The following is a 23,626-nucleotide window of genomic DNA, read 5'->3' as shown; positions in this document are numbered from 1 at the left end:
TTTTGCACATCTGTTTTATTTTTAAATAGAATTGTATGTAGAAAATTAGAATAATTGATACGTACTCAATTTTAATTTATAGTCTTATAATATCAGTGCCATTTGCAAGCAACGTAATATTGTGCTTGTATTTTCAAAAATAATAATAACAACAATTCATTAAAATAAATACCAAATACAATATTAATATGCGGTGACACCTAAAATTGTTTTCGCTAAATAATGCCACAAATGCGGTGGGCTTAATCGACCGTATAGTTTAACAGATTAGCGTAACACTAATACAAATCCTCAGACTAATGAGGGAACATCAAATTAAACAGTTGTAATCTCGCGACCTATGCTGTGTGATATAATGGAACTAACGTATTTCATATTTATGAGTATTATGATACTCATAATACTGACTCAAATTAATTATATTTTTGTTTTTTTTTATTAAATATGACGAAGGTTATATAAAAAGAGTTTTTGAGGTTGTCAAGGATTTTCGTTATATTTTGGTATATAAAAGTATCAAGTGTAATTACGAGCAAAATTAAATTCCCAGATTTATCAATACAAACGATAATATCTACAAAATGTAAATATGAAGTATAAGTTATTGTCATATAAACTTTTGCTTGGCCCACCTGCTTCATCCCGAGTAAGGATTATTAGCTGCACCTTCTAAAAGGGTTTTAAGATAATTTTTAACGACTGAAGTTTCAGAAGTACGCGCTCATTATAAAATTAATAATTATAATAGACTGTTGTGCTATAAAGATATTAAAATGTTTAAATATAATTATTCAAATTTAAAATTCAAATAAATTTGTATACTTATACGGACATTGTATCGGCGTATGTGGGGCATCAAGCAAAATAAGACAGCGATTCGACAAAACCACCGTATTTAAATAGAACCAAAAGTCAAAAATCACAATAAGAGATGACTTATTGAGGGTAGATATTCTATAGATATAGAGAAGGTAATAAATACGAAACTGACGGACAGTTACGTGATTTCTCCAAGACCTGCACTTCTTCTGTACCGGTCTAACGAGATGCGTCTAGGCAGTGATCCGAAGAGAAGTTAGCATTGCTCGATGCCTCGTCCGTTTCAAATTAATTTGACTGATTACTACATATATAGGCAATTATGTGATATAAAAAACTAATTAAAAAGTGCTATATGTTTCATATTTCTCTAACAAATTTTAAGTGACGACTTTCGAAGAAAACATGCTTAAACTTTATAGTTCAACATATCGTAACAAATTACTTAGGTTGCTTGTTTCAAACTAAAACAAACAATATATTCGAGTTTTATAAACATCGTCGCTACTAAATTAATTATTTCACATTTCTTTATTAAAGTATGAACTCTGAATCACGGGAGCTCATGCTACAATACAATATGTTCGAAGACCGTGAACGACGAGCCAGTACACTGGGCGACGTATATAATAACAATCTTTATTACTATTAGAATAAAGGTTATGCAAAACAAAAGTTTATTTAGGGCTGCCGTACGTGAATTAGTTCCGCACACATGCTCCTCTTTAATGGGCACTGTTGGTATAGTAACGCTGGCCAAGTGCATCGAGACCTTAATTTGAATTTTGGATACTTCGTTTTGTTTTGAATTGCAAACTATGTATATCTAGCTTTCGGGAATGTTGTTACGATGCTCTTCTACGTATATATATGTTAATGTAAACTAATATAGATATGTATAGCAAAGATAAATCTGATAAACGTTTCATGTATGTTAGATTGGAATTCAAACCAAATTCAAAATGTTTTATTCATATTTAATTTGCAAACATTTGAATGGCCATTTTACGTATCTTGTCAGTTTTACATAACTCTTTAAGGAATATTAAATTTCTGGTTTCTATATAATATACAGGCTGATAAAGACTCAAAAATCAAATTAAGAATTAATTTTCAGTCCCTACTCAGTCTTAATAGCTTCAAACTTATAAAAAAATATTATAAGGTAAGGAACCTTTAGAAGTTGATAGTGAAAACATTTTATTTTCAAAATTCAAATATAAATTCTTGTTTGTTTCATTGTAAAACGTATTGAGTGTAGCAAAACAGTTTATCTTTTCATTGTAATCACTAGAATCACCCTAAATTGAATTTCGAAATACCCTTTCGTTTAAAAAGGTTACATTAGAAACGTGTTCAAAGTACTATTGATGTAATAGCCAGTCGACATAGACAGAGTGCAGTCATCAATACGTGTTTCAGTCCAAATGCGGGCAACACATTAGTAGTCGATTAATACTTGTATCGAGCTGTGCCTTTAAGGTTAGTCGTACATTGGATTCATCGCACTACGCCGTGATATAGGTCAGCGATACGTAAACCACTTCAAAATAGCAAATGTCTTGTCCGCAGTTCGTAAGCACAGTTAGTTCTAAGCACTCTGTACCGTTGTGCTATATGACGCGATTGTTCTGTGTTCGATAAGCTTTTAAAGTATTTTGATGCACGCACACTATTTTGCTTGACTCGCTCCGTTTGCTACTGTGGTCTGATTTTGGCAGATTAAGTGAGAAGCGTTATTTTATCGGGTAATGTTGCTTGCATACAATTGTTACGAATATCACGTCAGTAGGATCATTTGAGAACCGTAACCGTAACAGCCTGTGAATGTCCCACTGCTGGGCTAAAGGCCTCCTCTCCTCTTTTTGAGGAGAAGGTTTGGAGCTTATTCCACCACACTGCTCCAATGCGGGTTGGTAGAATTCACATGTGGCAGAATTTCAGTGAAATTAGACACATGCAGGTTTCCTCACGATGTTTTACTTCACCGTAAAGCACGAGATGAATTATAATCACAAATTAAGCACATGAAAATTCAGTGGTGCTTGCCCAGGTTTGAACCCACGATCATCGGTTAAGATTCACGCGTTCTTACCACAGGGCCATCTCGGCTATTTCATTCATTCATCATTTGAGAAACTTTAAGTATTTTGTGGTTTAGTAAATATTTAATATTGGAAATAAAAATGTTCATATTAGACTTATCTTTAGACTCACGTTTATTTTTACAATAATAAGATGAAAATATCAAGAATATTTTGTACAAAAGATTGCTTACTTTGAAAAAAACTCATTAAAAAAATATAATTCCAAAGATGAACATTTAGTTTATATTTAATTAATATCGACTCCAAATTTACCTTAAATATTCATTACAGGCGCGATAGTTCAAACAGTTCCGTCATGCGTGGTTTAACTCTAAAGCGACATACGTTTTCATAGCTTAAGCCTTTTTATCTTTGAGCAAAGCCGTCGATAATGATGCTCACTACAGCTACACTTTCATTAAGTTTTCTACTCCGCAAGCGATGTATTAAGCCCGCAACCCTAAACAGAGGGACAAAGAAGGGTAATAAAGTTTCTTACAAGAGAAAAAGAGACAAAAGCCTCTCGTATGAGCTCGCACTTGATCCGATTTATCATGCGCGGCACTTATTAAAGCGACCAACACGCGTGTTACTTTTGAAAACTTTAAAGTAGGTGTGTGCTTAGAGACAGAAAATCCATTGAGTCGAGCGTATTTATACTAACTTTTTTATAATATATTTTATATTTTTTACATAATAACAAAATATTATAAAATAAATAAATAATAGTTATATTCGCACTAAGGAGCAAAATAACTTAGGTTGTTCATTTTTATAACAGGTACAAGGATCTTTAGACGACATCTTTATCAGTAACATTATTTATTGTCAAAAAGTACAGTGCAACAACATAACAAGTATCATTAGTAACTGGTTCAATTTGGACATTTTTAGTTTCTTCTCCATTTTTCATATAATCCAAGTTTAAAAATACTAGAACCTAATACTTTATACTATCCCAATGTGTACTTCATCTCAAATTATTTGAAAATTGAAATGAAAATGAATCTTTGAAAATAAATAGTGCATGCTTATATTTAAATTGATATCAATTTATAATTATCCTGCCGAGGTCACTAGATGAGTCAGCTCTGGTGTAACTCTGACGAAACTGCGAGCAAAATAATAAAAAGGTATAGGATTGGAGTTGAAAACCAAATGTACTAATTCAAATGCATAACATACACCGAGATAATTTAAAGTATACAACCAAGACATTAAGTATTAAAAATATAATATGTTAATAATTTTTATAAATATTTAATAACTACACGTGCAAACAAAATCTGCTCAATGCATCCCAAAGTCCAACAGATTGTAGTTTCTATTCATATGTAGATGCAACAAAAAATCCAATAAACAAGACACAGAGCTCACATTCCCCCTTCTCATTATTGAAAAGAATGTTAACATTGCAGGCTTATCCAGGGGTCGTTTTACCAAAAGAGTTAGACTAACGAATGACCACCCCATCCCCATGCGAGTTGGTACCAATAGGCGCGTTCAGAATACACCGAATCGATATTTTTAAAGATTTTCTGCCATTGATTATGTAACATATCCGATCCGATGATAAAATTTAAAATTTAAAAAGCTTTATTTAAGACTAAATATTTCTAACAATTTTTATCTAAATATATTATCACAAGAAATGTCAATAAAATTTTTAATTAGCATGTGTTGGTAATCAAATTTTCAACTATCCGGATACGTATAATTCTAGTAACATTTATGCAAAAGGTTCGCCACAGTTATAGTCGAAATCTAGTAAATTTTATACACTAATCCTTACCCCCGATCCGTGTGAGAGCGCTCTAATTCGAGCGACCCCGTCTCTAGTTACGCTTGACACTTCAATTCGGCTCGAATTAAGTCAGTTCAAATTGTACGGAGTTTGTGATTTCCAATTTTGGTGTGTCTTGAACGTTTTCATATTGCAGTTAATTAACATGTCCGTCGAATGGACGTTGATATGAAACTTTTGAAATCCATTCCACCGATTTCCCTGCCACTGCAAACAATTTTTGGAAGACTGGATATTGTACATTACACTCAATCTATATCGATCTTCACGTATACTGCAGTTGCTCACTGTTGTGGGATAAATTGATTTTTATCAGTGTTAAATATGCTTTAATTCTTTTATATATTAAATATTTCAAAAGTATGACTACAAAGTTCAAAGAAGCCGTGAACATAGACGAATAAAAACTCTAGTGATATTTAATTCAATCTAATTAGAATTAAATGTGAATTATTAAACATACTTGGATATATTTTCAAATGTAGTTAAAAATGTAATAAAACCGATAAAGGAATGTGGGTAAGCGATAGGCGACAACTTCATCAGCAGGTATGCAGAACATTCTCATATTAGCTCGTGCCGGCTCCCGTTTTTCCACTTCCATGCCGCTTAGCACAACTTCAGAGAGGATTCATATTGCCGCAACGAATGCGTTTGTTTTGTTCAAATTTATTTTATCAAGTAAACGTTGGCCTTCCGCTCATTGAACCGGACGTAATACGCAGTAATGCGGGCGGACCGCTCTATCTACACCTATTATTATTATTATAGAATCGTAGCTGACTAATGAGTTAAGTTATTTGCCTAATTATTTTTGCGTATTTACTGTTTGACGCTCAGTAAGCACTGTTTGTGTTAATTGAATATTCCATTGAAATGAGATAAATTATATACAAATAACGCGAATCAAAATGACGGACACATACATCGTTAACGCCCTTTCATCGATGTGCTTTTTGCAGATAATTGAGTAAACAAAAATATCGGCTTCTGAGCCACATTTTCACTTCATTCTCCATAATTATATTTCGCGTTATTTTGTTCGGAATTACGCTTGAGCTTTGTAAGCAGTGAACGATCATAAATAATGAGTGTGACTTTTTTTGATAAGATTGTATTAAATAATATAACATAAAACTCGATACATCGCACATTAAATATTTTTCATTATTGATTTAATAACTTGAACTAATATCTTAACTAAAATTGATGTTGTCATAAATATGTACCTATTAAAATGGCCTTAAAGATTTTCTCTTTTTTTAAGTTGAATTTCGATAAATTTCTTTTGTGTACATCGATGACAGCCAAAATACCTTTTAAATAATGTCAGTTACTTTTATTCTTTTAATAAATTTGATATTTTAATGGTGGTTGAGCTATGTGCAAGCTCGTCTGGGTAGGCACCACTCACTCATCAGATATTCTACCTCAAAAGAGCAGTGCTTGGTATTGTTGTGTTTCGTTTTGAAGGGGAGTGAGCCAGTGTAATTACAGGCACATGGGACATAACATCTTAGTTCCTAAGGTTGGTGGCACATTGGCGATGTAAGGAATGGTTAACATTTCTTTCAATGCAAATGTCTATGAGCGGTGATGACCATGACCATTTACCATCAGGTGGCCCATTTGGTCATACGCCTACCTATTCAATAAAATATCTTTAAAATAATTGTCTATTTGAAAAAATGTGTATATTTATGTATTAATATATAGCATATGCTTTACGTTGTAAAACGTTACCACTCTATATTGGACAAGTAGCTCGTTTCACATAATTCTTACATATCTAATTAAAAATCTCTTATCATTTCTACGGTCAACATTCTACACAAAATTGATATTTGAAAAGAGTATAACTTTTCAAATACTACTTTGAGAGCTATATTTTTTATTATTTATTTTAAAGCAATAAAAAACTCAATTTCATTTCTAGTTACAAAGAAACTTAAAACAATTTTCAAATCAAGGAATTTTGAAGAGGCTTCAAAACATCAATGACTTAAAGTAATACTAAAGTAGGTATATATAGTACACGTATATCATAATCACGTACACAAAATAGTTTCTCCCGAGTGAATAACTGCAGAATCACGCGTCGGGTACCATTTACTAAAAGCGTTGATGAGATATGGGCGGTGATTAATCGCGTTTTCATTAACGTCGCATCCAAAATGACATAGTTATGAAATGCCAGTTCAATCAACTCGGTTTCAATAACAATTTTTCATTCTCGACACACTAATTAAGTGCTTTTCATAAATACTCACTGAAATTATTAACATGTCGGATGAATTTTCAACTTTAAAACCGGGCAGCTAAGTCGGAATTAGTGTAACGATTAGGATCGCGTAAAAGCAGACTTGAAAGCGACATCCTTAGTAACAAGTGTAAAATATTTTCCCCAATCGTTGTACCTGGCGCCCCCAGGGATATTTCAAGGGTGAATAAGCTCGCATAATGGCAAAGGGTACAATATTTTAAATTTCAATCGCTGCGAGCGGTCCGGCAACTCCCCGGGGTGGCGGAGAACAAAGATTTCATTCGGTGACTTTCACTAAGTGTTATAATAACTTATTACATCTGGAAATGATTTCGCGTTCCAATTTTATGGAGTAATATACTTTCAATAATTAATTCATTGCTTTGTGTCTGTTTGCATCTGTTGTTTTATACGATATATTTTGTGGGTGAAGCTAATAACAGTTAAATTTGCTCTAAATATGTCAGTTACAGACAAACTATATAATATTTTCTGTGTCTGAGCTTAAAACAAGACGGTTAGTATTTTTTTATTATTATTAACGAATATAAAAAATAAAAGAAAAAAAATAATAAAACAAAGTTTAGTCTCAAAAAGACAATACTTTCAGTTACATGTTATTCAAATATTTTCAGAATTATATTTGTATATTCTATATTCGAATCTTTGTAGAGTATATTTATTTTATTTGAACAATAAATTGCTTCTCATTTCTTAAACGTACATTCGGTTCGAAGTTAGTGCACGAGTAATTTTGCCATTAATTTTAACATTTATTACTGAATATCCGAATAGACTCCCCTTCAAAACGTTTTTTACTCCGAGATTAATTTTCCGAATCGTTATCGCCACCTTACGATTGCCGACAAATTTGTAACGGTAGAGTACACCTTTTCAGTCAAATCGCAAATTTTATGCGACGCGCAGATAACGTACCTATAATCATAATAATAAGTCATAAATTTGATTGAAATTCGGTCACATTTTCGTAGGCTCTTATCGCGCGGCTGCAGTTGGTTTGAAAAATATCGTTCCTCGGATTCACAATTTTGTCGGCGTCAAATCGACACTTCCAATCGATTTGATTCTAATTCTATAATATATAATCTTATTCGTTTTTAAAATTATTTAAGCTATGTATACAAATGTGTTCAATGTACATATATAAGTATGAGTTTAGTTATCTTAGTATTCTTATAAAAATATGAAATATTTTCTTGATATCTAATTCAATATATAAAAATTTTTGATGAAAAAAAGGTCAAACACTATAAGTTAATATGTTGCATATTTTTTGAAAAATGGCTTGATACGCCGAAGTCGTGGAGATGATTATCGGTACAGGCGCTTTCGAAATTGACAAAACTTATATAAATTATTTATATATTGTATACATATTTAACACATACACTAAACTTGAACTTGAAAGATTTGTAGAACTTCAAAATGTGTAGAGAAAAGTCAACAGCAACATTTATCAATTTTTTATATGTAAGAGTAATCATTAATTTTTATAACAAATATATATTTTTATAAAAAATCAATTTTAATTTAATTATCACATTCTGTTAATCCTCATTTAAATAAATGGCGTATTAATTTTAAACGTTTTACGTACATTCGAACTAATTAGTAATCTTTATATACCTCACATAGAATAATAATTTAATTAAATGATATTATTTCAAGTCTTTTGTATTAAATACCTTAAAGATTAAATAGTAAAAAGAAAAGTGTTATGATGGCGTAAAAAACGACATTGAAATATTGTTATAAATAATATAAATCGCATTTAGCGAAACAAAGCACTCGTAATTCTCTTTGGAAGATCTCGTTAGAGTCCTAATGAATCTATTGAAAGTTCACGGAGCGAAGTCGGACGGTAAAGAAAGGGAGGTTAGAGTTGCTCTAATAATTTGCGTTTGAGTTTGTTTCCACTGTAAAAGTGGTCACGTAATATGTTCTTCGATTCGGTAACATTTGATTTTCTTAGAAATTTTAACTCCAAGTAAGAAAATTCGGAGTTTTTGGTAGAATAGGTAGCGGACGAGCATATGGACCACCTAATGGTAAGTAGTCAACAACGCCAATAGACATTGGCATTGTAAATGTTAACTATCGCTTACATCGCCAATGCACCACCAACCTTGAAAACTAAGATGTTATGTCTCTTGTGCCTGTAATTCCTCTGGCTCATTCACCCTTCAAACCAGAACACAACAGTGCCAAGTACTATCTGATAAGTAGGTGGTACCTATCCAGACGAGCTTGCACAGAGCCACTACCTTAATTCGTATAATTCGTATTATAATTAAGATCTTAATGGAAACCTTTTTTAAGACTGGGATTAAGACTTTTTAGTTCTAATAAATAGTTCAATTCAATTAACACACACAGGTTAACTTCCTGTTATTAATAAAATAAAGTCAAATTATTAAAATTATAGTTTATCAAAATTCACGAGATCCGATAATTTTACAATCTGAAATAATGTATGCGAACTTTTGGAGCTAAGGTTCTGGTGATATCTGAACGTCGCGAACCATTGAACCGACGAAAAGCCTAATACCATTTTCCTCGCTTGAACTTAAGAGAACTGCGTCAAAGTTACTTTTAAGGGCTCTTGTTGAATCAATTTTACTAATATTATTTTATTAAATTTGCCTATAAAATACATAAATATGATAAACACAATTAAGAATAAATAAATATAATCGTCACGGGTCGACTGGCGGGTGAAAATCGAAAATAAAGAAAACATTTTCGTTTCGGTAATATATACATTCTTGCTGCGTGTGCAGTACTCACTCAGACACACAGTAGCAAGTATTATATACGCCGAGAAATAGAGAGCAGCAGCAGAGACGGGCGCGATGACACAAGAGAACATCATGGCGTTTGCCGTCACGGCGTACGAGTGTCACATCAAAGAACATAAAATTTGATATCTCAAGCCAAATTACGTGCCGATTATGTCTAATACGATCTTAGTGACAGCTTTAACAAACATTTTCATAAAACGCTTCACAGAATATTGTATTACAGCATGATTTGCGTTTAGGTTGAAAGCTGGTGTCGTGGTGTCGAAGTCTCAATGTCGCAACTAATTGCGTTTGCGATAGAGCGCTTAGCAAGCGATGCTAATGGACGGTATTAATTAACGCAGGCCTTGCGTCAAACCTGCGAAATATCTATTTCCTTGAACATAGTTCGGTTAATATACTGATGATAGTCTAATCCTTGTGGTTTAAAGTCTTAATAGCAAAACGATATGAAGACTGCCTAGTGATGTGATAGCCAAAAGTTTCTCTCCTGACCTGACCTTTAATAACAGCTTTACCTCTGAAATAGGAACACATATTACTAATTCTCTTTATTGTATTAGCATTATTAATATATTTTTAAAGTTAATGCTATATTACTTTAAATCTATTATATAGTTCTCAAGAATATGCTACGATGCTACACGTAATTAAGTTATAATGTATTTTTCTTAATCTTCACAACTTCTACGTTTGCTTAAAACGTTGCTTCTACGTTTTCTTAAACATATTATATAATAATGTTTTAAACAATTTATTGCAATATTTATTGCAAAATATTCAATATTTAAAATGTTAATATTTTTTGCGTCGTAAAGGACTATAAAAAGTATTAAAATTTTGTCCAAGTTAAATATTAAATTGTTTCGGTCGATTTTTTTTATAAATTTGCAAGTCTAGTGTCTGAGTGTCGCAACTAATTGCGTTAGCGATAGAGCGCTGAGCAGGCGATACTAATGGAAGGTATTAATTAACGCGGCGTTTATTTAATCACCAAAATAACTATTTTATTAAACGCAATATCAGATGTAATGTTTATGCATGAATTTAAAGATTATGGATCTTTAAATTTTAATAAATATGTAAATACCTTCGGAAGAAATTCTCTGATTTTTATAAAGAGTTCAAATTCAAATTGTTTTTTGAAATGTTGATCTATATGGCTCATGATAAAGTCGATTCGTACAGCTGACGGCTAATCTTCGGTGTTGCAGAGGCAAAAAAAATATAAAATTATTGATTAAAAAAATACAAAAGTTCAAAATCCTTCAACAATATTTCTTTATTACACATATTAATTGTCAAATTTAAAACTACTACAGTTTCGGAGAAGAAAATATTCTGATCAGAGAAAAACCAACGAAAGAAACTCAGTAGGTTTTATTTTATCAGATTTTGTAATTGTTTACAAATTTTAAGTGGTTTAACAAAGAAATAGCTACTAGGTAAACTATTCATTTCAAGGTGTGCTAGCATTTATAAACAATGATATAATTTCATATTTGTTAGTCAGGAAAACTTATAATAAAATATTAATTTATATTTTTGGTGAAAATACAACCATCAAAAATAATCAAAAATAAATTGTCGAAAACATTTCCATTGAAATTGAAAATTCACTACACACGTCGTTTAGGTACGAATAATAATAAAGAGACCGTAACGCGGCGTCTGAGTACTGCTGTAATGGCGTCAGATGGTCCATAAACGTCGCGATGTTAAAAGTTGTCCAATGTTGATTACAACAGGTCTTTTCAGTTCTAATGTAAATAATATATCACAAAGGTTTGTTCCTTTGAATGTTTTGTTATGTAAAATACTGATAATGAGGCTTATTTTTTTATGATTTTTATGTACATATACCGATGAGCTATTGATTTTCTTATATTGTGACTAATATATAAACTTTATTTCTATACTATAATTATAATCAAATTTAATATAATAATATTATATTAAATATTCTATATATTATATGAAAATAAATTATTATATAAACAGTTCATTTAGTAGCATTAAAATCCATCGGATTTGGGTTTTATGTGTATTGTCATTAGATATGCCATATTAATTTTAATACTTTTTTAATCTTTAGCTCAGTTCATGTATTAAAAATTACTCACTTAATTAAAATACTCCCCTGAAAAATGTGGACGTTAATAATTATACATGTACACTATAGATAAATAAAAAATAAGCATATATTTTATAAAAAGATAAAAAATTAATATTCATAATATAAATAAATAAAGTCTTCCGAAGTTATTACGATTCCTTTCTATAAAAGGCTCATAATAACAGTTAATTTCTCCTTTTAATGACTTTAAACACTTAATCACTGTAGAATACCGACAATTCCGCATAAAGTATATTAATTGATTTGAGTCATTACGACTAATATATATTACTTCTGTTTTAATATAAATATATACCAGTATGTATATAAAATTATTGTGGTAGTAAGTCATTATAGAAACTGTTGACCAACGCGTTGGAAGACGTTTTCAAGACGCTGGATTGGACTGGTTATGGAGATGTAAACGGCGATTACATCTCACACCTTCGATTTGCCGATGATATCATCATCATAGCAGAGTCACTGGAACAACTTACCGAAATGTTGCGTAGCCTAAGCGAGTCTTCCCGGCGTGTCGGTCTCGGTAGGAACTTGGACAACACCAAGGTCATTTTCAATAGGCATGTCGTGCCGGGACCGATATACGTCGAAGGGAAACCTCTCGAGGTTGTTAGGGAATATACCTACCTAGGACAGGTTAAACAAGTCGGTAGGAACAACTTCGAGAAGGAAGCCGATCGATAATTCGCTTGGGATGGGCAGCATTTGGCAATCTTCGTCAAGTTCTCACGTCGTCTATACCGCAATGTTTGAAAACTAAAGTCTTCAACCAATGCGTCTTACCTGCCATGACATACGGTGCCGAAACGTGGACACTAACTGCGGGACTAGTCCACAAATTCAAAGTCGCTCAGCGTGCTATGGAGCGAGCTATGCTCGGAGTATCTTTGAAGGAAAAGATCAGAAATGAGATTATCCGGAAAAGAACCGGAGTCACGACATAGCTTGCAAAATTAGCAGGCTGAAGTGGCAGTGGGCTTGTCACGTATGTCGTAGGATCGATGGCCGTTGGAGCAGACGAGTCCTAGAGTGGAGACCGCGGCTCGGCAAACGCAGCGTAGGGCCCCTCCAGCCAGGTGGCCGATGACCTTAAGAAGGTCGCGGGGACCAACTGGATGCGGAAGGCGGAGGATCGGGAGCTTTGACGCACCTTGGGAGGGGCCTATGTCCAGCAGTGGATTACGAAAGGCTGTTGATTGATTGAAGTCATTATGATGACTTTACGTTATGTTTTAGAGCAATTAATTAATAATCCTAGGAATTATAATATGCGAGTATAATACTAGTGGCAAACTCGACATCACTATCATGAATCTTCATGAAAATTTGTAAATCATGTATACATAAATAGAGATTGACGGCCCGGTTATAGTGGTTGGTATACATGCCTTTTTTGCCGCAGGTCGTAGGTTCGATACCCACCCAGGACAGACGTTTGTGTATATGTCTTTTTGTCCTGAGTCTATGTGTAATTAATTAATTAATTAAATAATAAATCTTTATAAGTATATATTTAGAAAAAAAAGTAGTATATGTAGTATATCAGTTGTCTGGTTCCCATAGTACGAGCTCTGCCTAATCTGGGATCAGATGGCCTTGTGTGAATAATGTCCCAGCATATTATTATTATTAGTAATAATCGTAATATTATATATATATATATATATCACTTAATTATAGATTTCATGTTTCTATATAGAATATAAAAAATTGGTAAGCATCTGTTACTACAACTGCGTACTGGTAAGTACGCAGGGCATGTGAAAGCTTAGCACAGTACATGGAGTAAGATCACGTAGATCGATCAAAATAATTACTTAATTCTACCTAAAATAAATCGCTTCATTACAAAATACAACGAAAATTTACTAACGAAAAAGAAATACCTGTATTATTGGCTTACAAACATTATTATTAACAAAACAAACTTTAATCAAGCATTGATGTTATTCGATTGTTAATTCATTAAACAACTGATGAAATTCTCGTAATCACAAGTTAATTACGCCTTAATTAGATAGCGCTTGCTTATTTAATGCATACACATAGGTCGAATATCTAATTAATCTATCTATAAACCTATATATTTTTTAGAAGAAAGTAAAGAGCAATATAAAATAGTTACTAAATTAAACTAAATATTTTTTAATAACAATATCTTACTTATTACGTGTAATGGAATGAGTTATAGAAATAGTTTAAAGCATATTTTAAGCGTAAAGTATTCAAGTATTGTACATAATAAATATATGTATAGTGGCTCCCTTTATTTATTCATGAGTCTTTAAAATATTAAGACCACAAATCCGCTCGAGGTCTTCATTAATGCCCAAATATACAAAACACATGAAACGTAACAGATACATGAAACTAATGTGGTGACGCGATTGTAAATCCGTAACATAAATGTTAAATTTGAAATAAATTACCGTTGTAAATAAAAAAAATTAAATAACTATGGGAAAAGCATACTGCTTTAAGAAACACCCGAGATTAGAGTATAGGTATTTGAGTGAAGTTCATCAAATTGTATACTCTCTGAGCGTCCACGAAGATAATGATTCTGTAGTAGACATACGATATCAGAAATATATACCCTCATCTGTTATTTGATGATAACAAAGCTGGTATCTTAGATAGTATGTACATTGATAAATCGCAAATGGGTTGCCTAGCGAAATCATGGGCTAACACGGTTAATTAATATTACCTTTAATTCATTTTTTTTATTACTTCCCCGATTAGTTATTGGTAAAAAAATATAAGTTTTCTACTTTCTCTTTAGCACAGCTATGAAGTTGCAATGTACAAATAGGTAGATAGGCGTTATTAATATACCCTCATCGGTTATTTAATTGATTTTTTATGATTATTGATATTTTTTATGAAATGAAAAGTTATTTTATTCCCTATTTAACAGTATTAGGTAGTTAAGAACAATAATATTTTAATTCAGAAATAAACGGGAATGTAGATGAATTGTCAGAAAAGTTAAATAAGTTTGTTTGTATAGCTTTCTATACTAGGATACCTGATAGTATTAAATGAATACTAGGGTGGATATTATCCTTTAATCTTTTGTAATTGTTTCAAAAGAGAAAGAGGAATATTGCGGTAAATATTTTTTGGGTAAATCCGGAACAGTTTTATCTACTATAAATGAACGACAGGTCTGTCTATATTAGTTTGGACTATGTTTAATAAGAATTCCATAGATGAATTATTAAATTTATGATTGAGTAATACAGCCATAAATGCGATTAGGTTAACATTTTCTTTTATTTCTTTTGTAATATTTACATATTAAAGCAAATCAGCAGTCTGACAAAATAGAACATCATAAGTACCTTCCAATAAGCGCACGAACATTTGCTTTGACCTTATACCTGAAGGATTTTTATTCTAAAATCGCAAAAGAATCTTGCGATGCCTTTGAAAAGGACCTTCTTGAATCTGCACTTAGTAAAAATATTTGAATTTAGTGCAAGTTCGGAAGAGATTCGAGTAGATCAATGCACTTTAAGCTGTCTGAATAGAGTTCTGGTATCTTTATAATTCGAAATTTGATGTGTTTCAAAAGAATGTCTGTAAATAATTGATAAATCTCTTATATTGCTATAAGTATAATAGATATCATAAACGTTACTTTACGTTTATGATATCTATTATAACTGTACGGTAATTTCCTTTTTATTAAAATTAGATATTATTCATAATTGTTGAATGAGAATCAAATTATAATGATTTTTAAATTGAGTTGTAATAAAAATGGCTTTTAGCAAAATCAAATATTGGGCTCTATTTAGAGTTGAATTGTTTATTAACTGCTAGTAATAGTTCTAACGACACACGCCCCAGTTTCACCTACAAGAATTTAATAACGTTTCAAATTGGCGAAATAATAAACTGGCACGTCAGCCACAGGAAATGCAATCACGTCAGTTATGTGGGCGTAATTAAACATAAAACTGCCTCCGAAGGCTTACCTGTATCGCATTGTGATTTATTTTGACAATTTTATGAGTTCTTTTGACATTTAATAGCTGTACAGATTAATATTGTTATTGAATTATTGTATTAAACACTATAAATATTGATGGATAAAGTAGCTCGTGAATAAATGTTGTTTCGATTGCTTTGTATTAAAATGTTGTATTTATTTTCATTAATATGTACTGATTACAATTATATATATATTTTTCACGGTCATTTCTAGCAATATAAGCAGCTGTTTAATATAATAAGTATTTCAATAATAATAAATTATAACAGAATTTAACGTAATGAATGAAAATTCTATTAAAACGCATTTATAAAAAGAAACATTTTACATACAAGCTTTTATTTAACGGTCATTATTTAAAATTACAATATGTAATATACTATAGTCTATGATATTGTCATTAGTGACTAAAGTGTATGCTAAATTTTGAATCAATTGGTTGAATAAAATTATTTTAAAATTCAGTTGCAAGATTTGAAGTTCTATAGAGGTTGGAAATAATATGTATTATGAATAAAACGAATATTTAGTTAGGTACTGTTCTTTATATCACTGAATAAAAATATTTAAATAAACTACATTATATAACTACATATAGCTTTTCTATTGTTTACATGCCGAACTGTTTTTTTATTTACAATATTTTTTACTCGTATTTATTTAATTAATAATAAATGAACTATTTTGCAATATTGTATTTAAAATTTATCAATTTCTAATGGCTTTGAAAATAATTATAAATCAATACAGACGCATCATTGCCCCCTCATATGCTCGTGTCAAAGTCTCGTTAGCAATTTTCCTTTGAAGCTTCGTAATGACGTCACAAAGACTGTCAGGAACAAGAGGTAGAAAATTAGTCTCATATTGTGTAATTAAAGGCAATAATTGTGAAATGGTATGGAATTGTACAGGTGTGCCGCATATAGCCGAGTGTATCCTTTATTTTATAGAAAGATAAAATATTAGTTTTCATTTAACAGTTAGGATTCTTGCTTGATTGAAAAATAACGTTCAATATTTCATTTAAATCACATTTTATGTATGAAATTGAATTTTTCAACGTACCGTGTAATTTGTGAAACGTTTTTATCCATATATATATTGAAATGGTCTCTTTAGCTTGTCTAGACCTTTTTGACCCATGGGATTGCTTAATACAATCTCAGCGGAATTGATAATAGAAATGATTTGGGATTTAGGTAGTGAAATTAATATTCAAAAGGTAACTTTTGAAAACTAACCAAGTCACTTTAGATGAAATAAAACATGAATATGGTTTTAAAAAGTGTACAATGTAATATATTTTTCTATTTTTATATAAAAAGCGTATTCCTCAGTGGAAATTTTGTTTGAAGTTCTTATCAACAACGTTTCCATAACAATTAGAGTTTCATGTAAAAGTTTCAATACAATCGTCCATAGAATTGTGGGGTAGTGAACACGAACGCGTTGAATTATAAATACACCGACATAATTATTGCCTAAGGATATTATGTACGGGTTGTGCAAAGCATATTCATGTTGTAATTATCACTTACCTATCTTGACACTTTAAATGGCCCGCATTGCATCTGAAACAAAGAATATCGATTTATATTTTTGTATACCGTATTTATATTAACTTCAACAGTACAATAAGTATTATATTATAATTATAATACTGGCAAAATCAATCTAACAGCCAGTAAATGAATTCGTTATTTAATAATAATTATGTTTAAAAATTTATAAAGTTAATTTTATATTTGAATTGTTATAAATTTATATATTTAGACTTACTGAAATTAGTCTAATTATACAAAATTATTCAACGAATTAAGTATAAATAAAAACTGCTTTCTAAATATAATCAAAACTAGTAAATTATTATAAGTTTTAGTTTTCTTTTTTCACTTATTATTAAATAGATCCTCAATATAAAAAAGGTGAACATCAATACATTCATTTTCAATATTTATTTTAAAGATAGTATCAGGATCAGACACAAGCATCGATTATGTAAGTTGACCTGCATAGCCACTTACTAAAACTTAATAAAATTGATATGAAAAAATGCCTAATATATTATGTAATTTCAAATAATCGTATTGATTTTATTTAAGGCCAGCCAGGTTACTCATGCAGCCTTGAATTAAAAATAATTACGTTTATACAAGTAATGCACTTGGGATATTAATTTCGATGTACGTAACAAATGGAAATATAAGTGGCGTGTCAACGGTAATCATTTCAGGGTTGATGACAATCAGAAAATTGTTCACTTTTGTGGCGACGAACAGTCGTCACTGTAAGTGGTCGTGACGGTAAACCATTGCACCCAAGCATTTGGTAGTGCGTTTAGTTCTACTGGAATATGATGAAATTATATGAGCAACGAATTTAAACTTTATTTTATATAACTAATATATTATATTTACTATCATTATTTTTAATAATATATTTATCGTGAAATGATCGACATATTCCGGAAAGATTACGGTACCTATGTTAATGTATCGGACGCGTTAAAATCACGTTTTTTAGAGTATACTTTTGTTATTATTTTATTACATTTTTTTAAATTTATCATGTGTGAAATATTAACATTAGTGGTAAATTATCTGTATTTAACAAATGGTTATATTAACGACCATGCGATCTTTAGTTTTAGTGCGCTTAAAAGCAGTTTGCAGTGAATTAACACAAAATAACCGTTAAACAAAAACACTTCGACCGAATTAATTCCGCTTAAATCATAACAGTAGCGAGTTCTGCAATTAATTGCTTTAAATATCGTTGTCACTGAAACGGCACATAATACCGTGAAATGTTTGTAAGCATGTAGCATAATAAATAACGGACACTAAGCTGATTAACATAAATCGAGTCGACGTTTCCTGAATTACCTAAAATCTGTTAACAAATGGTGGCTTTGCATAATTGAGCTCAGAACAGAAGTCCAGAGAAGTGACATGAGTGGTCACCGAGAATTTTGTAAAACACAAGGATTAACTAAACAATTTGATGATCGCAAATATGTTCGCGGTTTCACTGATAGATTAATAGACATAATAATAGTCCGACAAAATATTATATTTTTAAAGATTAATGTCAAGTTGAATATTATTTTGAACCTTTCTTTATGTAACTGTTCTAAGCTACACATGTTTTATTCTAAGCTACACATGTTTTGTTTTTTTTTTTTATTATATGAAATATGAAAATTGATGGAAAAAAATTCACTAGCTCAGAAAAACAAATACGTTTTCACTGTCGAGCTATTTTGTAAGAAGTAAATCGAAACTATTCGTGGAAGTCGATTGTAAAATGTCAGAAAGTAATATCAAAATTATACGCAATTATCAACAATAATTATAATATTTAAGCAATAATTATACATATCAAAATAGAATATCTATCAGTTTTTAACATTGTACGATTGGGTTGAGTATCGAATTTCATGTTTGCTTCTTTTAGAATAGCGTTGAAGAGCCGTCGGAATAATTTAAACGGGAAAATATACCGCAGCTTAGTATTTGTTTACATATCTATAAACATAATAAAGAATTTCACTGAATGTTATTTTATGAGAACTATGTTAGTGATTATGAAACATAATTTGTAGTACCTATCAAAATTATTTTTACTCTTGTATCAATTGAAACAACGTCTACCAACAATAAGCTTATCGAAGAAATATTTCAGGTTCAGATGAGCCAAATTACAGTATAATTAAATATGTTGTTATCATGCCATTAATACCGATTGTCTATTGTAGTACCATCTAGCGATGAGTTAACAAAGTATATTCATATCAAAGAGATATGCTAACATTTTATTTTATATATATACTAATTTTCGCCCGCGGCTTCGCCCGCATGTTCTGAGTAGGGGAGAGGTGTTATATATAATAAAATAATCTAAGTCCTTCCTTAGGGTTCAATCTTGTTGAATTTCAAATTTCATCGAATTCGGTCTAGTAGTTTAGCCGTTAAAGCGTAACAGACGTATTTATAATATCAGTTTAGATACGTAAATGTTTTGTCAAGTCGCAATTTTATATTTCAACGGGTTTTTTATTTTATTATAATTATTAAAAATATATTTTATATATTCAATGAAAATAACAACATTAACTAACAATATAAATTATCACGAATTATAATACAAAGAAACATCCGAATATTTATTACGTTTAATTAATTAAATGTAATGAATACTACTTCTATTTAACACTTTGTTCTAAGTTATTGAATGAAACCAAAGTAAACTCGAACATATGGTGAACGATTTTAGAATAGCGTTTTTATCATTTTACACTTAAAATCTAAAGCGGCACGTAGCGTAATATACTTGTGTAATATTCGTGTTTGCTCGCGCCGGCAAATCTAAAATGTTTTATTTGTGTTCTAACGAAATTGTTTGTTTTGTTGAGTTTGCGCCTTTATCTATTTTAGTATTTGCTAAAATAAAATGTTTGTATTACATTTTATACTTTATCTAGTACTTTATTACGTTTAAAAAATGCTTATCATACGTATGTCAAAACAGTTACATATGATTATATCTTAACACATCAGCCCCAAATGAAATAGATAAACAAATAAAAAACGTCTATCACTCATTTAATAATAATAAAAAAAGCTTCATTATTCAACCATTACTGTAATGTTGTTACTGAATATTGTTAAGTTTTTTATGCTTGGTTGGAAATAAATTTTTATAACTAATTTGATGATTCAAGTTGACGATTTTAATAGCATATTTTCAAAAAAACTTGATTTGATGTAAAAATCTTACCCAGTCATTTAAAAAAAAAGGTGATTAGAACTATGTAATTATTGTGTACAGATAATATATAACAGTATATACATTACTTTATTCCTCATCCACCTTTGTAGCGATTAGACCTTACTTACTACGTACTTTTTAATCGTGTATAAAAACAATAAGTAATTTAATTGACGCAAAGCAAGCCGTTCATATAATATTGTACATATTTAAAGTATTAGCAATATATATTATATTTAAAGTACTAGTAATTGCCTCGTTGGTCTAGTGGCTTGATATAAAGCCATAGACCCAGAGGTCCTAGATTCAATTCCCAGGTCGGGCCAATAATAAGTGATGGGGTTTTTCTGTGAGAAAATTGTCAGTAGCAGCCCGGTGTCTGGAAGTTGGAAGTGTATACACTGCCGTGCCTCGGAAAGCACGTGAAGGCGTTGGTCCTGCGCTTGAACTCTTGCCGGTCGTGTTGGATTGCCGTCCCATCGGATTATGAGAGTTAGGAAATAGAGAGTGCAACTGTGTTTGCGCACACACTTGTGCACTATAATATCTCCTGCGTAGTTGGCTTATCTCTCTTGAGATTGGCCGCCGTGGCCGAAATCGGTCTGGAGGGCATTATTAATTATAACAAATATAATTAAGATTTGATTGAACATCGTCTCATTTGTTTTATAGATAAAGTTGGAAATTTATCAAATCGGAAGAAGACAATTGAACTTCTCCTCTTTATAACGTCAGTACTATGGCGCTTTCGGAGAACATAAATCAAACAAATAGACATCGATATCCAGTAGCAAATACCGAAAAGGACCTAATTTCAGCTACAAAAGCCTTAGAGAACGTAAAGAATCGGGACAATATACAGCAGAAAGCTTATAGCAATCATAGTGGGATCTAATTGCCGAGTTCCAGGCGGAATGTAAACTGAATCGAACAACAGTAACGAGGTCTGGTCTATTCGTCGGCTTCCAGACGCCGAATGTAAAGAGCATTCAAGGCATTCACGGTAACCGATGATGGAATCAAATCCGAGTTTAGTGGAAGTCGATATTGCAATTTGTTTGCTATCGTTCGAATTATCGTAGTAAAATTGTTTTACTACTCGGATTGTTTTGCCAGAATCCGTATTTAGTATATTTTCGTTTATTATAATTTTGTGTATTGTAACAGTCAGCATTCTTTTCTTAATATTACTTTCGACTGATAACTTAGTCAAAAGTATATTTGGCTAATGTCAGAAATTAGGATTAGGTTAGTTTTATTTCATTGATATGAAGTGGTTGTCACAAGATTCTCTCAATTTCAAGTTTAGTCGGGCCAGTAAAGAGTTATTGAGTTTTTATGTGAAGTAACAGCCGAGAGTTTGAAAGTTAGCAGTGCTAACACTCTAATGCCTAAGAAAGCACGTAAAACCATTGGCACTGCTCCAGAACTCTAATCTGGTGGAGTTTGATTGGTCATCTAGATTTAATGCTTAGAGAGTGCATTTATGTTCGTGCATATACTTGTGCATTTTAATATGTCCTGCGCATTTTGATACTATTTCTTCAGAATAGCCATTCATCATCAACGTATGATAGCAATGATCAATGATATTGAATAAAAATATTTTAAGAACTACTTACTAGCTATTTCAAAATAATTAAGTTATGAGTAAAAATACCTTAATAAAATTAACTATTATAAATAAAATAAACATTAACATGTTACAATTTATAACATTTAATTAGAATATGTTTTTTACAATAAAAATACTTTAGTATAATTTTTAGATTATAACAGAAGACGTCAAAAAAAATATAATTCGGCGCAACCAAAACACACGACATATATATATATATATATATATATATATATATATAGAGTGATTGTAGGCAAATGGGCCACCACGGGTAAGTAGTCACCAATGCCCTTGACAGAAGACATTGACACTGTTGTTTAGTGGTAGAATATCTGATGAGTGGGTGGCACCTACCCAGACGAGCCTGCACAAAGCCCTACCACCAGTAAATAATTTTACTACTACCACTATATTTTATTTTGTACTAGTATGACCTTTCCATACAAAATTTTACAATGATCGGTTAAGTATAATTATAGTTAAGACGTGAAAGCGTCAAACAAACTAACTTTACTTTCGTAGTTATAATATTAGTAAGGATTTAATGTAAAAATGCATATTAAGCAGTTAAGTTGCATTTATAATATGCTAATAATTGTTAATTATGTTACATGGAGATTTTTTACGGGCTGGACTAACGTCGACAGTCTACTTTTTATCCCGAAAAAAACAAAGAATTGAAAAAGCAGGTAAGAAATAAAAAAATATCAATAAACAAGATACGAAAAGTTAAAATTAATCTATGTAATTAAAAAAAGGATCAAATTGATTCGGAAATAATGTAGTATGAGTCTTCAGAAGTTATGTTTATATAATTTCAAATCCATTATAGTTAAAAAGCTAATTTAAAATCTCATTCCGACTCGTCTTAAATATAATAAACGGAGGATAAAACTGTCCCAAAGTAATTTTAAACTTCTAGACTCGTTGAATTGCAAATACAATGAAGTAAAACGATGTTTGGCGTTTACTGTTTTCCTGCTAAGTTTTCTGAAGTTGCATGTGATTGCGTAATATCAACGTGGGACGGTATAGTAGAGAAGCATTAATTAGAAAACAACAACAACAATTCTTTTGTTTTACTCAATTTAACTGCTACATAGATATATTGAAAAAAAAAACATGCTATATTACTTTTACACCAATATTATAAATGTGGCACTAGTACCTAAGTTTGGGTGTAACCTGTGCAAAAGCAAGCCGCTTAATATATAGTAAAAAATATTAGTATGAAGATGTTTTATTTCGAAATAAATAAAGACTTTTATATATATATTGTTATTATTCGCTGAGAAAGTGC

The 23,626-nt window shown here is 31.0% G+C and overlaps 1 protein-coding gene across 1 annotated transcript in view; it reads right to left on the bottom strand.

Annotated features, from left to right (window-relative positions):
• Positions 1 to 23,626, bottom strand: part of LOC126769665 (semaphorin-2A) — a 338,220-nt gene that overhangs the window by 200,116 nt on the left and 114,478 nt on the right. Inside the window, exon 3 of the mRNA XM_050488552.1 lies at positions 17,477 to 17,509. The gene's annotated coding sequence lies outside the window, so the exon portion shown is untranslated. The remainder of the gene's footprint in view (positions 1 to 17,476; positions 17,510 to 23,626) is intronic.

Source organism: Nymphalis io, chromosome 7, assembly GCF_905147045.1.
Source record: "Nymphalis io chromosome 7, ilAglIoxx1.1, whole genome shotgun sequence".
NCBI lineage: Eukaryota > Metazoa > Arthropoda > Insecta > Lepidoptera > Nymphalidae > Nymphalis > Nymphalis io.
The sequence above is the reverse complement of the archived record's forward strand: the minus strand, read 5'-3'. Positions and strand labels throughout refer to the sequence as shown.